We start from the raw sequence: 17,266 nt of genomic DNA on the forward strand, positions 1-17,266 counted from the left end.
GGGGGGCTATTAGGGTTAGGCATCCCCCTGGAGGGTTAGGGTTATGCTAGGGGAATGGGTGGTTAGGGTTAGGCACCCCCAGGGGAGGTTAGGGATAGACACCCCCTCCGGGAGACTTAGGTTTAGGCTGCGGGGAAGGGTGGTTAGGTTTAGGCACTTACAGGGGGGGTTAGGGTTAGGCACTTGGGGGGGGAGGCTAGGGTTAGGCACCCCTAAGGGAGGGTTAGGGTTAAGGGGGGGTTAGATTAGTAAATAAGAAAATACTTACCTGTCGGGATTAGAACCGGCGGTAAATCATACCGATCCCCCTAAAACAAAGTCCTCAATTTCTTCCTGAATTAACACACAAGGCTGCAGAGACTTACGATGGGCCTAGGTTATAGTAGAAAGGAACATACAGAGCCCAGAGTAATCGGTTCTGGAGCACTAATATACATTGATCTATCCATCAGTAATTTAAAGGTTACCTAATTTACTCTGTAATCTCATGGACCATAGACTCTGTTGCTGATGAAAGGTGAAGTAATGTATAGAATTTTGATAATGCTTTAGCTCAGTAGTTCTCAGCCTCAACCCTTAAGTTTCCCAACAGATCATGGATCATGTTTGGAGGATGTCTGTGGAAGCAGGTGGGATAAATACTGACCCAGCAAAATGGATTAACTCATCTGTGTATGATTAAAGACATCTACTAAACATGACCTGTTGGTGGTACTTGAGGACTGGAGTTGAGAACCACGGCTTTAGAATGTATAAGAACATTGAAAACTGCCCACTTTGTATGTGAAGACATACGCTATTGATTAGTCACTCTTTTTGATTCTTCCACTAAACTCACTAGAACACACCCTCCTTTCTGTTTAAGTTGGCTTGATGCATTTCTGTCTGGTTCTATCAGACAATGAGTGTATGTGGCTAGAGCTATAGGAAAATCTGGCTATAAAGCCACAACTCCTCAAATACAGTGCCAATTTACACTTTCTTACAGCATTGGGTGTTGCTTCCATCTGCCATATATTCATGAATGGTTGATTTTATCCATAGCTTTTAAATTGTTTATTTCATGTGCTGAAGGAAATCATAATTTTATTGCCAGATTCTTCTGCAAAGTTGACTGGTTAAACAGCATCTTGTATTTCAGTTGCTATTGAGCTGTTTTGTATTAAATGTGTAAGTCATAGGAACAAATTGTTTAAAGTGGAGTATTCAGAAAGTGTATATCACATTTTGAGGAAACTGCCAACTGCAGTCATGGAAGTAGATTAGAAAAAGACTAGAACAGACAAAAAGAGAAAATTAGCTGAAAGTGACCAGACCAGATGGAACGGTTTAAAACATTTTAAACTTTATTTCAAGACAACAATTAGAGTAGGAAGGGATTCTAGCAGGTGACTATACCATATGTACAATGAGATCTTATACAAGTGGATTATAGCAAGCTTCTTGCAGAATGACAGAGAACGTTTCATCTGGGAGCACAGCTCACAACAGGTGCTTATCTCCAGGCCCAAAATCTGCTTCTCCCCTACAATGGAGGTATGAGTACCATCTCCCCATGTGGCCTTCTGGCTAAAAAAGGTTATGCTAAACCAACAAAAATCTGTACAATGTTTAGAGCAAATGGAAAATATTAAAAAATTTGCTTTGTGCACCATTAACTGCCTTAAACGAAGTGCCATCAATATTGGAATATCCATTGTATGAGCAGTGGTTGATAGTGCATACAAGCAGCTACTTAGCATTAATACAACATTTAGAAAGCTGCAAAACTAGGTATAGCCTTATAAAAAAAATGTGCTCTATGTGCATCTGTCTTCAGGGACTTTCAGAATATGAAATTCACTTGATTTGAGCAATTAAAAAGTATAAAAAAAAACTGTATACACAACCATTTCTGACATGCTTTAAAGCTAATAAAAGGCTTTCCATATAATGAGATTAATGGCCCAAGGCTATTTATATTTATGACTTTACCTGAACATTTTAATTTGGACTTGCAGCTGATTCTCCCTACCCCCCCTCTAAGTATAGTTTTTTAACAATTCCATTTAAAAATAAATAATATCCATTTAGCAAAATACTTTATAGCTGCATTAATCATGAAACACAATTCTGCAAGTGAACCATAGTCTGCCATGTATTTATATCTCCTATATGTTTTTAGAATGAAAGTAACGTAGTAAGAAGGGAATGCATTTCCTGCCCACATTGCATCACTTCTTGTTTCAGGCACAGTTGTGAAAGATCCAGGGAGCCCTAGGTTTTGCCACTGGAAACCTGTAACCTGAATTTTTCATATTTAATTTATGCTAGTGCACTCAGTCTATTATCTTTACTACAGACACTTACATTTTTTGTTGTTGCCATATCATCCTTCATAAGGATATTGTGGATTCTGCACCTCTTTACTGGTCCCCTGCTTTTTGGAACATTTATTATTCATCTTATGATTATTGTGTATACATACATTTATTGATCTGTTGAATGATAGTGTGACAATCCTCCACTTTTAGCCATGGATATATAATGCACTCTACACATTATGCTCATTCTGTGTCTGAAACCCATAAAGTGTCACTATGCAGTCAGTGGCGTGTAGCATGTATCGTGAGGGAGGGCTATAGGCATCGTATGTGGGATTGTATGAGCGTTGTGCGTTGCATAAAGTTATGTTTTCATTTTTGTTCTAGAAATGTGGCCAGATCAGTTATCAGGGACTTTTACAGGAAGTCAGCTGGAAGCAGTTTTCCAAGCACAAATCATGGAAGGGGTTAACGTGAGGTGACACTCATTATTACCATGTCATGCGCACGCCCCTTAATTTGTGACATTTTACAATAAGGGGATAGGGCCATGGTGACGAGAGGTGGGCAGCATGTGGAAGCTTGGCTCATTCCTTCAGGAGTCTGGGTGAGACCCCCTGGCATTCCGTTAACTCAGTGAAGGTTTTTTCTTCTTTACTATATATAATATAAGACTAAAACATATATTTAATAGTTCTACTTCTTGCAGGATTTCACAGTCACCTCAATGTACAATATTAATTCCTAGTCATAACAAGTAAAAATATTCCTAACAGGAAAGTAAGTATCCATTTAGTAACTGCCATGTTGAATAAATAAAGGTGCAATTCTGTAGTATTCATTTTACAGATCTCAGACAGCCTGGCCTAAATTAAGTATACACCATTGATTGTAAGTGCTTTGTAAGTGGTGATGTGTATGTTTTGTGCTTCAGGTGGCCAGACACGATAGATCTCATAGAATTGCGCAATAGAAGTGAGTGGTGCAGAGACCATATTAATTTACACCAAACTGCTGCAGTGAGTGGAAAAGGGTTTGGTACATTTTGTCAACATGCTTGGCATGTCAACATTGACACGTTGACAATTGTTATGTAGACACTGATGAAATATCGACCTGATTAGAATGTCGACACAACATTCCTGGTGGTCTAGTGGTGTCTTACCTGATTCGGTGGGTCCGACGGTCCGCTGACTCTGACTTCTCATTGATCCTGCGGCTTTTCCACTGGTGAGTATTGCTAACCCATAATCTCCCCTCCCACAGACTAACCCTCCCCATAGTGCCTACCCCTCCCCTTACATAGCCTAACCCTCCGCAGCCTAACTCTAACCCTCTGGTTCTTCAGAATGTCGACATTTCACAGCATAACATTGATGTCGACGGTGTGGTGTCGACATAATAACAGCATCCGGTGGTAAATGCTTTATTCTACATTTACAAGTCCTAAGAATTGTTTTCAATTTCTGGGCTCCCCTCTTATTGGTCTTGTACTGCATCTTGCTGTGGTGCTGGGTACTTTTAACAATGAGGCAAAGGCCCATGTCTGCGTCTTTTGATGCAGATTTACTTGCCTTGCAAGCAGGCAGGAAGTGGCCATTCTGAGTAAGCTTAGGATTGCTCAGACGGCTGATGCTGCAATCATCACAATTTTTTATTTGGACGCAAGCATCTGAGCTAAGATGATGGCAAGAGGTGTCTTTCTCCTTCAGCCACCTCCTGCAGGCATTAGCATATTTTTGCACAGCAACTGTGTCAAAAGATCCATCTATGAGTCGGGCCCATAGAGTTCTTTCCATCAGTGCTGTGCGTTAGGGAGAATATACAGCACGTGATTGCCTTGACCATGTGGAAAATAAAATGGATACTTCCTATCCTCTACCCAGGGTGCATTGGGAAGCTTACTATGGAAGCTTATAAAGGCCAAACATGGCTGCTGCTATCAGGCTGAGCACTGGGTGGATTTTACACAGGACTAAATTAATTTTAAAAAATAGATGCTGATGGCATGACATTGTACATTCAGTGTATTATATATTTTTACGCAAGATTTCCATAATAATGTCTAATTGAGGCTCTCTGCCCCCCAAAAACCATTGCACCTATGCAGTGTCTGTGTTTATTAACTCTTATGGGAATTCTGACATTTCAATTGTGTTTTTAAGTTTTGTCTATTTTCTTTTTATAAAAGTTTATATAAATCCACATATATAAAATGTTTCAAACAGTATTGCAATGCTCACTTTGATCTAGTTATAGAAAACTGCTTTCCTTTGAACTGTAGGACTGAACTGCAGGAGGTCAAAGGAGGGCATTTTGGAAGCTGTTGTATGGGTAATGCTGTCATAAATTATTGAGTTTGAGTCCATGCAGTATTTAAATATATCATCCTTAATTGCTTTTTACCAAGTCTCACCAAATATGCATACTGCATAGGCCAGTTACAGGAAATAGTTTACTCTAAACCATCTGAAAGACATTACGCTTTGTAAAATACCGATATAGATGGCACAAATATGTTGTGATGCTTTGAGGCAATGTGAAAATGGTTTTAATCTGTATATTAAAAGTTAAATGAATGTGTTGTACACATAAGGTTTGACGAATATTGGTATCCTCAAGGTAATACTTCCAATATTTGTTTTGCACTTTATAAAGTACACTTATTGGGAATAAAATGTCTTAAATTATTATTAAGCAAAATATTACAACAGCTTCCTTTACCTTCTGCTGACCACCACCTACTTTTCCTCAGTCCATTTGATGCCATGTTTCATTGCACTATACACATCCGTACCTATAACCAGGACGTGAGAAATGTGTTAAAGACCTTCTTCGGCTGGATATTACAGATAATGTTATTGAAAAATGGGGATTGTGGTAGGAGCCTCCATTGGATCTAGAGGTGGTTGTTATTATTAGATTCATATTGCACATCAAACTGATGTCATTCATTCTGAGTGACTGCACCCAGTATTTGTGTCAACCTAAAAAATTAGCCTGTTTTTCACCTATAGCAGACCCTTTACCTATAGGGTCTGTGTCCCCAGGGTTTAATACATTTAGTACACATTTTACTAGCTGGTGCAGTCAACAAAGAGAAAAATGTTGGAGATTACTTGGTAGCACAACACCGCATACTGGAATATACTACAGGATTGCACATAGTGGGGTACATGTATTATTAACCACCGAAGTGGCATCAGCGCATATTATGTGCGCTGATGCTGCTTCCCCCCATGTATGATTGGCGGGCTGGGCAGATAATGTTATTGAAACATGTGGTGACACGTCCACTTTACCGCCGCGCTCATAGGTGTTGCTTCACAATCTCCCTGAAATTCTTTTTTTTTTCAAAGTAGGCAAGTATAAGGTTTTTTTTTTCTTTGCTTTACTCCCAACTCCTGAGTCTGACACTTCTCCTAACAGATTGGAATCAGTGTGAGGAAGTAAGGCAATATACAGCTGTATATAATGGTGTGGTGACAGCCAAGTATATTGCTATTAGGAAAGGTATTATATTGTAACTTAGACGATAATAAGAATACAACAATGGTTGTTGGTAGCAAATTATAAGAACAGGTGGATATTGGCTTTATGTAACAATAAACTTGACCTTGTAAGGCAGGGGTGGGGAACCCTTTTTCTGCCAAGGGCCATTTTGATCTATATAACATTATTTGTGGGCCTGGTTTAGGCCATGCACCCTCCACGTGATGTCACATGGAGGCGGGGCCACAATCGTCGGTGATTACAGCAATGCCGGGAACTTCCTGAGGATGCTGCGGGGGGCTGTAAGGGCAGCGGTGTGACCGTCTGAAGCGTCCTAAGGATGCTTCAGGTGGCACTGCTGCATAGATTCTGGCTGCAGTGTGCCATTCTAGGCACCCAGCTAGCCAAATGAGGCTAGCAGATAAAAGCTTTGAGGGCCAGACCTTATAAGGCCCCACGCAGGAGGTTCCCCATCCCTGATGTAATGTGACTAGGGTAGAGGAATTAGAAGATCTACAAGAATTGGGGAGAGTCGTACACACTGTAAATGGAGCGGAAGAGTCAGATTAGTTATGTTTCTTACAAATTTACACAAGTAAATGTCCATAACAACTATGTAACCAGGAGACTGCGTGACATGTTTCTGCTCACAACATAGCAAGTGGCCATGAGAAACGAGTTGTTTTATCTGTGTTAATGTGTGGCTTACTGTAACGCCTATTAAGTTTGTAGTATTTTATTTGGAACGCCTATTTTATGTGTTTGGTAAGTCTGCAGTGTGATATGGAATTTCAAGCAAGCATGGTCTACTTAACACTGGTAATCAAAAAACATATAGACTATTTCAATAGCTTAAAAGCCATCCTAAGAAAAAAATACAGAGCTGGTAAAGCTTAATAAAAAATATCAAGAATTAATATTCTATTTATATTACGCTTTATCAGCTCTGTATTTTCATTCTTTTTTTTTTGTCTATTCCAGTGGTTCCCAAACTGTGCGCCGTGGCACCCTGGGGTGCTTCGGGACACTTGTAAGGTTGCCTCAGGTTGGTGGTCCAGAACCAAATCAGTCAATTTATGGTTAATGTAATGTAAATATGTGAAAAAACTGAAGTGCAAACCTGTCCACCACCACATAACTGAACCTAAGGATAACAGGTAAGCACAATGTACTTCACTTTACTACCTTACTACATTTTTTTCTGAATTTCTCAATAGCAATTTTTTGCTTAGGGGTGCCGTGAAAAAAATGCTTATACTCTAGGGCGCCGTGATTTTAAAAAGTTTGGGAACCACTGGTCAATCATAGGTGAGAAACTGCAACTGATACAGCAGCGGTATTATTGGTTTATGACATGTTCAGGTTTCTTGCTTGTGAAAAAAAACCTTTTGCAATGCACAGTCTGGCACATAAATGTCAGTACTTCTAGGAGCTACTGACAAAAGCAGTGTTTTACAGACTGCACTTTACAAACTCCCTTCTATAAAAAAAAACAAGCACAATCACTTCTGCACCACACCACCATGCCTGTCCCGCATTAAAGCACATCTTCTTAATTATTATTTACAGTTACTTAGTAGCGCCAGCATATTTTGTTGTGCTTTACAAGGGAAAGTGTCTGAAGGAAAACAATTTGAGGCCTTTAGATTACTCTTAAAAAAAAAAAATTTTACTCCATTTTTAATTCTCAGGATTTACCTGATAAGTTACAATATATCCTGCCGTAAACAGGTGAATTATGAATTTTTAGTGGTCTATGTACTAATAATCGCGGTACTGCCAGGATTATTCGCTGTCCAACTCACAAGGGATAATTTAATTTTTAATGAAAATATCCCCGCTATGTACAGGGGGAACTCGCAGGTTGCGGTAACTGCTGTCCCTGTGAGTTATATCCCCGGCAAATTGTGGAAGTGAAAGACTTCCTCGGGGGAAGCTGTCACTGCGCATGCGCACAATGTCAGCTTCCAGAGCCGACCAGGGTCTGCGAGAGAGAAATCAAAAGATGTGTCTCCTGCCCCTGGAGCCTCCATGGGCTTACAGTAGTGGCTAAACTCCGAAAAGCTTTGCTTTTTGGAGTTTAGTACATAAGGGTCAGATCGTAGTCCTCAATGATAATAATAGAGATTGCGATCTGCAGCGCTAATTAGCACTTTGCCAGGCATTGTGCTTTTAGTACATAGGTGCACTACATAAAATTATGCAGAAACTGCAGTTTCTGCATAATTTCATGTAAAAAACAGCTTGATACATAGGCCCCTAACCTTTGATTTTTCTCACGGGTTATGCATTTCAGTAGCTTTTTAATGCATCCACAGGTTTTCAATTTTGGGGAAAAGTTGTGTAAGGTGCAAATTCAAGACTTGCAGCTAATTGAATTTCCCCATGGGTGATTTCCACAGGAGTGTAAAAAGTAGCCTAAGTCTTTTCCAGTTAATAATTCTTATCCCTATGACAAGTTTCATGTGGCGACATGCATTAAAATTGTTTGTTACTTAATTCCTTTTGTCCACAGTTTTCTGGGTAAGTGACAATATCCAATTTCTGACACTGGGCTTGATTCAGATGTGGACGGTATTACACAGCCACAGGGAAGAGGCTGTTCAATAATGTTCAACTAAATGCAAATACAGCAGGAGGTGTCTGTAGGAAACAGACACCTCCTGTATGTATCTGCGATCCTGGTGCAGCGTCCTTAGACCATCAGTCGTAATGGTTGCTGATTTGGCCAGGCTGGGTAAGCTTGGCCAGTTCCTGGCCACCTGCGGGGCCAGCAAATCTGTGTCCTATGATGCAGGCGCTGGCCTCGGCACTCCCAGTAAACTGAGGCGACACACCCCAGTTTCCAGGAACGCTGCTAGACACTCCATGCCCATAAACGGCTGCAGCACTGGCATAACTATAGAGGGTGCAAGGGGTGCGCTTGCTATGGGGCCCTGCAACTCAGCAAGCAATGTCCTGCACCATCTACAGTCAAGTACAGCGCAATGTCATTTTTAATCAGGAGCCGGTCGCGAGTCAATAGAAACTCGTGGATCAACGTAATTATTTAAGAATTTTATAATCTGCAGCTCGGAACCTATCACCCTTTGTGTTCAATAAGATTTACAAAGGGACTGTTTCTAATGAATGGATGGCTATTGGATTTAGTGCATATTATCTTGACTACTGAGGCTAATGATATACATGAAATCGCATAAGTGCACATGCTTTAGAGATGCTGTTTCAAATTTGTATAACACAGTAATTTTAACAGCAGCAGCTCAATACGCAAATTTTCATTTGAACAGATTGCATTACAAAATTAAACTGTGATAAATTGATTTGATTTTGCAAAACCATATCTGGGAATACCATCTGGAATGCTGCTTGTAAACTTTTTCCAGGACTTTGAAAAAGAGCCTGTACTACAAAGCTATCTTCTAACTGGGAAGAAGGAACAAATTATATTCACCATGACATCACTGTGTTTAGTCCTTGAAATTCAAAATATTGACAGACTGCAAATAGTGTGTGTGTGTGTGTGTGTGTGTAGCATCAAGGCCACTAAAGGGATTGCCAAGTCATGTAAAACACACGCACTGTGGTATTCCTAGCACTTCACAAAGTGATACGAATTGTACGCACAGCAGCTTCTCCTGATTGTAATGATATGCGGCCTGATTATAATGATACGTGGCATGCCTATATTCTGTGTAGAACTGCGGCTGTATCTGCATGCAAAATGCTACGTTACAGTGCACTGACACTGTAACGTAACATTATGCATGCAGATATAACCACAGTCACACAGAGAATATAGGCATGCCGCCATACCATTTTAATCAGAAGAAGCTGCTGTGCTTACTATTTACATCACTTTGCGAATAAGATGCATTTTAATGGAAAAAGTTGCATGAAAAGGTGCAAGGTGCTACCGTGTCGCATGGCGCTCACATGTTGTGTAACACGACTTGTAGCGCACGAAGGATAGATGTATGTGGACACATCTGTATATCATTTTGGATGAAAGACTAATGTCTTATTGATCCTGTTCATTTAATTTATTTGCATTTCACTGTTTTAGCATGTAGCTCATATTTGTTTTTCATGGGGGGTTTATTGGTAGAATACTTCAGTTTTGTTTTGCACTTGAACAAGGGTAACCGGTGAAACACTTCTGGGTCATTCTTTATATCTAAAGGTGCGGTGTAGAGGTTTGAAAAGGCCCTTAAGGAAGCTTTGACAAAAGTAGGGATGAAGAGATTTCCATTAGCCTTGTGACAAAAGGACTCCTGAGACAGGGCCCAAACAATGGGATTCTGTGGGACAATTCAATTGTTTTTAGCCCCAGTAGATCCCGGAAGCTAGTCAATTGTTTGCGCGAGCATCCCTGCACTTGCAATGGATTTCAGTCGCACCCTTCAAACCCTTCTAAGGTGGGAGAAGAATTTTGCATAAAGTAGGGTTTCAGGGCTCGTCGCGGGTTCGCTGTAACTGCAGCATGCCCAGCACTTAGCAAGGGAGAAGCTACTTAATGCAGCTAATCCCATGCATTTTCTCATGAGACAGCGGCTGGTCAAGCAAACCGTTAAATAGCTCCTGTGTAGTTTAGACTGGAGCAACAAACAATTGAATTGCCCCCTATGTGCACTTCATACATTTTTTGATAATCTGCATAGGGAATACACAGCACTGCACCTCTGGCCTTAAAGTCACATTCAAAAATATGAAAGGAAATATATAAAAAAAAACCTACTGTGATATAAGAGTTTGTCTATAATATCAGCAGTAGAGTCAAGGAAAGATATGACTTTACCAGTTATGAATATTTCAGAACAATGCAATGGTCTCTGCTTCTATGCCTAGTTAAATCCTGCACGATCTTAATGGGTTCATGCAGGCCCGATTTACATTTATAGCAGAAATTCACCCTGGAAATAATACTGTCTATTAAGCTTTAGGTCCATGGTTTCTATTACTCTGAAGACTGACTACTGTAGTGGGTGAAGGGGAGATGTGAAGTCACATGATCTCCTGCACATTTATTCATTAAACCAACATTGGGCAGATTCCACAGTCTTTTCACAAGAATCTCCTCAGTCTGTAGGGAGTAAGATATTTATAGAGCTGCTCAGCAGTTATTAACTACAGTTAGATTCATGTCATCCGCAATAGTAAAATAAACTGTTTCTGATATTTCAGTATTGTTTACTTTCTATCCATAATCATATTAGACAAAATAATCTATAAAACCGTTTTATTCTCCTTTTCTTTGCACTGTGTGAACAATTTGGCATATTTCTTGTTTTATTTCTAACCGTACAAATGGCACATTCAGTGCACATCTGTAATGCGCACCTCCAGTGACTGACAAGTCCTATGGCTGTTCAGTTATATGCTGTATGCAATTTACATAAACTAATTATATTTCTGTACAGATTAAGCTCATATGTGTTTTTCATTTGCTATGCAGAGCAGTGTATTCATATGTAGTTCTTTTTATAGGGTAGTCTGTTCAAATATTTACCTTGTTTCCATCTTCTTAAAGAGTCCGTACACCATCCTAGTATTCCTGCTAATTGGACAACACCCACCCCATTATATTCTTTGATGAGTGTCTTGGCTGCTACTACTACGTCAGTGCAGCATCTCATGGTAGAGGAGTATATTGTCAGGGATATCTGGAAACTCCCACTTGGACAATGGGGGGTACATTTAAATTTAGAGGTGGTGGAGATGTTGCCTATAGCAATGCAAGCTATTATCTTCTAGAAGGTGCTAGTTAAATGTTAAGTGCAATCTGATTAGTTGCTATGGACAACATCTCCATTTCTAAAAACTATTCCTTTAGTAAATATACCCCTGGAAGTAAATACTGAACATTGCTGCTGAATGAATTTACATAAACTTTGGCTGGTAAATTAAGGCAACATATTTGCTAAGCATCTTTCTACTTAAACAGCTGGGAAGGACTAGGCCCTGCAGCGCTGATAGCTATCAGTGATATCAGGAAAACAACTGCATTTTGTTAACTTTTACACACTTGCGTACTGACTGACTACTATTAAAAAATGATCTAATAGAATAATGTCTATGTAGTGTGACAGGGAAGGTGGGACTACGAAAGAAGTATTGGATGTATGCCAGTTGGACTGCCCTCTTGTAGGTAGTTATGGAGACATGCCCACTAGCTCACCCTTCCTGTGCGGTATTTGCATACAGTAGTTACACAGTTTTTACAGTGATAGACAATACAATAAATACACAGGTCTTCTTTTGGAAGTGTGACAGCTGTGTAAAGAACTTATGAAAAACACTATTTAAAACAAAAGCATAGACAAAACCTGGTACTCAGTCCTCTCTTTATTGAGCAATGGAAACCTGTCCTCAAACCCTCCGTGCAGCACAATGTCCTTGCTGCAAGGGGCTCATACTGTGGTGGACCTGTATGCGTTAAAAGCTCTCAAATGAAACACACACAAAAATAGCATGTTTACAGCCATTTGGATATGTAGCATATGGACCCTACCAGGTCATAAGCAGTACAAAAGTCTTTTTAACATTTGGTTTTGGTAGCGAATAACAAAATGCCACAACCACCGTAGGTGCAGCTGCTATGGGGCCCAGAGCTGAGGGGGGCCTGTCTTCCTTATCTGTCTCCTGACTGTACCATTTTTCTCTGTGTGTTTTATTTTCCATTGGGAGGTATATGGGCCACTTACAAAAGTTGCTATGGGACCCACAAATGCCCCTGGAAAAGCACATTCAATATTAGGTTTCATTTACATAAACCAAACCTTTATAATCTAGCAGGCATAACCTTCTTTCTTATGTACAAGTGAAAGTAGGAACAAAGCTAAAAAACAAATGTGCCCACAAAATCATATACAGTGTTATCACCAGGCAGCTCGGATCAGGGGAGTAGCGCAGACCGGACCAAACTCCATCACAGCATCTAAGACGCAGCCCATTGTGCACCCCTCTCCCTTCCATCTGGCATCTTACTTTACTGTTTGGCGGGCTCTGGGTAGGAGAGGGGGAAGCTTTGAGGCTGCACTGCTTGTCAGCAGGGTAGAGTGGTTGAGGTGGAGAGGGTGGGCGGCATCTTCCCTCTGGCGGGGGAGTCTATGACAAGGTGGGTCAAGGTGGAGAGGGTGGGTGGCATCTTCTATCTGGCGGGGAGCAGTGAGCTACACTGTGGCTCAGCCAATAAGTCGCTGAAACGTCAATGCTGCACAACTGTAGGCCCCGCCACAGTGCTGGGCGGCAGGAAAATTTTGCCTGGCGGACCTCGCTTGTGGGAAATACTATAAAAATATAAGCATGGTCAATGAAGAAAGCACCATGTGCTCAGAGGTCAGTCAGCATATTAGAAGTGTCTAGCTTGTGCTGGCAGCTATCATCAGTGTGCATTTGCACCAGCCCTCAGCATCCTGCAGGTGATACAGTTACTGACATTCATTCAATCTCTTTGTACATGTGAATACACCTCCTCTCCTATTGATGCATACACATTCTACAGATCTACACATAGGCCTTGGCATACTCCTTTTTTTGGACATGCATAGTGCAAATTTGTATATTTTACATTGAGGAAATTGGCTTACACCTAACTCATCATTGTATTTTACTGAGTGTTAATTCTTGTCAGAAACAGTGTGTGTGTGTGTGTGTGTGTGTGTGTGTGTGTGTGTGTACACGTCTTTCTACTTCAGGGTCCATAGGGGGTCCACAGGGTTGACCTTGGGGTATAGGTTGGGAACCAAATCCGGGCACCACGCAGTTAAAGCTTTTAGCTCCCAGGATGCACTGGGTCCACTCTCCCTATAACCCCAACCCCAAGCGAGAGGCACCTCAGTTTAAGTTGGTGCCCGGCCGGAGTCGGGTCACCGTTAGCGCAGGGGGAGCTGATTAGCAGCCCCTAAGCTTATTTTATTTTTTTAGGGACAAAGTTTTTTCCATGGACTTTGGACTCTTCAGAGCGGCAGCGTCGGACTGTCCATAGGACGTCTAAGCTGCCGCTCCGTCACCCCGCTGGCGCTGAGACGCCAGTACAGATCTGGGGATCTCAGCGGGACCCCAGAGTCTGTACTAGCCGGACTCTGTGGGCGCCCAGGACTGCTGCCGGATCCACGGGGAGCAGGTAAGGTCGCGGATCACCGCTTGCGGTGATCCGCGCATTTCAAATGCAGTCCTGTGCCTCCGGTCTCAGGGGACAGACCGGAGGCGCCGGCAGTGGCGGCGGGCCCCCCATACCCCGTGTGTCCACTAGACCACCAGGGACTTAACGATCGGTGCAGGGAGCCGGCGTCCCGGGGGTTAATAGCCGGCCAGGGGAGGCAGCCTTCCCTGTTACAGCGGCTCCTCCCCTCAGCTCAGCGCGCCTTTCAGTATCCATAGTCTGGCGTCGCTGAGCTGCTTCCTCCGCGGGCCACGCTTCTTCTGAGGTCTCCAGCGGCCATTTTATCTCTGTGGTGCAGCAGAAATCTCTCAGGATGGCAGTGAGTCCAGTCCCCCTGCGTACCTCACCATCAGGTCAGTGTACACAGCACTGTAGCCTTCCCAGACACTGAATCTGGGCAGTTGAATGCAGTGTAATAGTGCAGTATATTATATGACATGTTTATGTATATATGTATATATCTGCATTGTATGTGACTTATGCTAGTGCTGACTGTACTTTATTCTCTCACCTGTCAGTGTATATCTATCCCTTTTCTTTATCTGCCCTAATACAGCTGTACTTAGGGTGGTTCTGAGACCTCACATTTATATACTTGTTAATATTTGTGTGGTTTGTCACATACTGTTGCGTGCTGCACGTTGCCATATTTTAGATGGAACTGTGTGTTGCATACGCTGAAAATGGGTCCCTGCAGCTAATTTTTGGCATCAGTCAGGACCAGTATAGCGCTGCTTAATATTTCCGCCAAGATTGGTCAGATATGTCTGACCAGGAGATAGAGCGTTATACTGCACCCATTTTTACTATCCTGCAAGTCATGTGCTGCAGGTGTTAGTGCGGAGGATTTGACTCATAAAGGGTTCTGTATGTGGCGTCATCTGGTGCTGGCCTCTTTCACGACCCCCTTGGGCGGTTTGTTTTCTCGGGATCCTCTCAATTGCGGATCGCCGGGCGGGCCCCATTGTTGTACCTCACTTGGGGTTACTTCACCATACTGCCCTTTTCATCTCAGGGTATCTCGCAGCTTCTTGCACTCTTCCCCTGTGACACAGACTACCGCTCCCTGCAGGGGTTTTTCGCAGTATATGAATTCCCCCTGGTGCCACAATAGTCTGTCATTCCCCTTGCAGGGATTACCACAACAGCCACCCTGGGTGGATGTCGTTTTCTACGAAACGCTAATTGGCGTGGTTGACGCCCTGTGGTTACTTCCCAGTTGGCTCTGCCGTGAACTGGGTACTGTTCGGGGCTCTTTCCCTCTTACACGGGGGGAAGCCTATTTCAGGTATTATTATCCCTGCTTTAGGGCTGGTAGCAGGTCCATTCTGGTTAGAGTGAATGTTGACCTGCACCTGTATCATACACCCTCAGTATTGCGTGCCTTCGGGTTCCCTGTTGCTGACTAGCGGGTGGATCGCATAGCGGGACTCTGGCTGTTGCCAGATAGGAGGTGTTACAACAGTGTTTGGCCTCCTGTCCCAAATTCCCTGAGGGTCATCACGAGCCCCTCCTGGGGGGGATGGGCGTGTTACTCGTCTGATTACAGACGTTACTACGCCTCCCATTCCTGCGTGGTCGGATTCTTCGGATCCGTAGGTGGTAACTCTGCCTGAAATCAGTATACTTGCTTTCAGGAGTTGTTACCCATCCTACCATGGCTATAGCATGGTTGGTTAATACTATTGCATATTGGGTTGATGCATTTGTAACGTTTTTTCCCCTCCAACACGTCGGGGGTTCAAATGTATTTGGTCGCTCACGTAATATATGCTGTTGTCATAGGTGGAAATGCCTATATTGGATACCAGTCTCCTAACTTTCAGAGTTCCGGCTGCGACTGTATCCTCCGTAATACCCTATGGCTGCGCTCTGGGAATGCAGAGGTGCAGATACCATCTTTAGGGTTGATATTGTTTGGTCCTGACCTTGACAAGATTGTAGTAACATTGGCAGTATTACTAACGACAAGTTTACCGCTTTCAGCTATGCCCACTACAAGGCCTCAGACTAAGTCTGTTAAGTCTTTTTTGTCCTCTGGGTCAGCCTAAAGGTCTGTTTCTTCGTAGACTGTCGGCATCTACAAGGGCCGACATATCCAGTACCGAGCAGGCCTGGACTGCCAGCCGATCCTGCTTCTGAACCTACGGATATCTCTTCAGCCTGACGGGACAGGCCTACAACTGGGAGATACCGATTTTCTCAGTTCGCCCGGTATTAGTGTCAAGTTGCCGCGGCTACGTGGGTAGGAGGGTACGCCCTCTTTACAAGGGCCTTACAGATCCAGAAAGCTATGCAGTTGTTGCGGTAAGCGGAGCTAATTAGGCCATCCCCACTATCTCAGTGAGGGACTGGTTGTTCTGCTTTCTTTCTGGTGCGGTGGCTGAATGGTCCTCTTTGGCCTATTCTCTGTCTCAATTCCCTGAACCAGTTCCTAAAGCTACCTGGGCTCAGGAGGAAATCCCTATGCTCCATCATACGATGTTTGGAACCTGGGGACTTTATGGTATCACTGGATATACAGGACGCGTGCCTACGGGTACTTACAGAGACCTTTCCTCAGCATGGGCTGAGGTTTGCTGTATCACAGCAACACTTACAATTTTTCGGGCTCTGCCTGTTGGGACTGTCCTCAGCCCCACAGGGGTTTACCAGCGTTTTGGATTTTCTGACAGTTCTTCTGTTCAGTATATCCCAATGCTCCTGTACCTGGACGGCCTCCTGCTCTTAGCGGGATCACCGGGGTACTTTACGGCCAGGTCAGGATGACTGTGGCTTCTTCAGGGTGCAGACGTTTAATCAACGGGGAAAAAGTCCTCCCTGCATCCCTCTCTGGGTATTCTTCATCTAGGATCCCTGCTGGATTCTCAGAATCTGAGAATTCTTCTGGCGTAAGACGGAATCTCCTCTCTTCCATTAGGAGTACATGGTTGTCTGCGCAGTTGACAGATGTCTTTACACTCTGGGATGCATGGTGGAATGGGCTCAGTTCCATTCCAGGCCTTTCCATAATTGGCTCATCTCCAGATGGAATGAGTTTTTTCTGTCGGATAACTGTTCAAACGATGATGCTCTCTCCGGAGGCAAGTCGGTCCCTGTCCGGGTGGCTATGGCCATCTCGTCCAGGGTTTTCTTTGCTATGGACAGTGTCTGGATCGAATCCTTTTCAGTGCAGTTGGACGTCTGTCGATTCCACCCTGTCAATTAACTTACTCTGGCATAACTCTTGTTTCCCGGTGAACCTGAAAAGGTTCAGTCCGACAGGGTCAGGACAGTGGCTTCCTTTTTAGCAACACTGTTCGTTGGG

The 17,266-nt window shown here is 42.9% G+C and overlaps 1 protein-coding gene across 22 annotated transcripts in view; it reads left to right on the top strand.

The window, feature by feature from the left end:
• CAMK2D (calcium/calmodulin dependent protein kinase II delta) overlaps window positions 1–17,266 on the top strand; it is a 286,873-nt gene that overhangs the window by 88,644 nt on the left and 180,963 nt on the right. The gene's annotated exons all lie outside the window — the stretch shown is intronic.

Source organism: Taudactylus pleione, unplaced genomic scaffold (assembly GCF_031769625.1).
Source record: "Taudactylus pleione unplaced genomic scaffold, aTauple2 ptg000454l, whole genome shotgun sequence".
In the NCBI taxonomy this organism is placed as follows: Eukaryota; Metazoa; Chordata; class Amphibia; order Anura; family Myobatrachidae; genus Taudactylus; species Taudactylus pleione.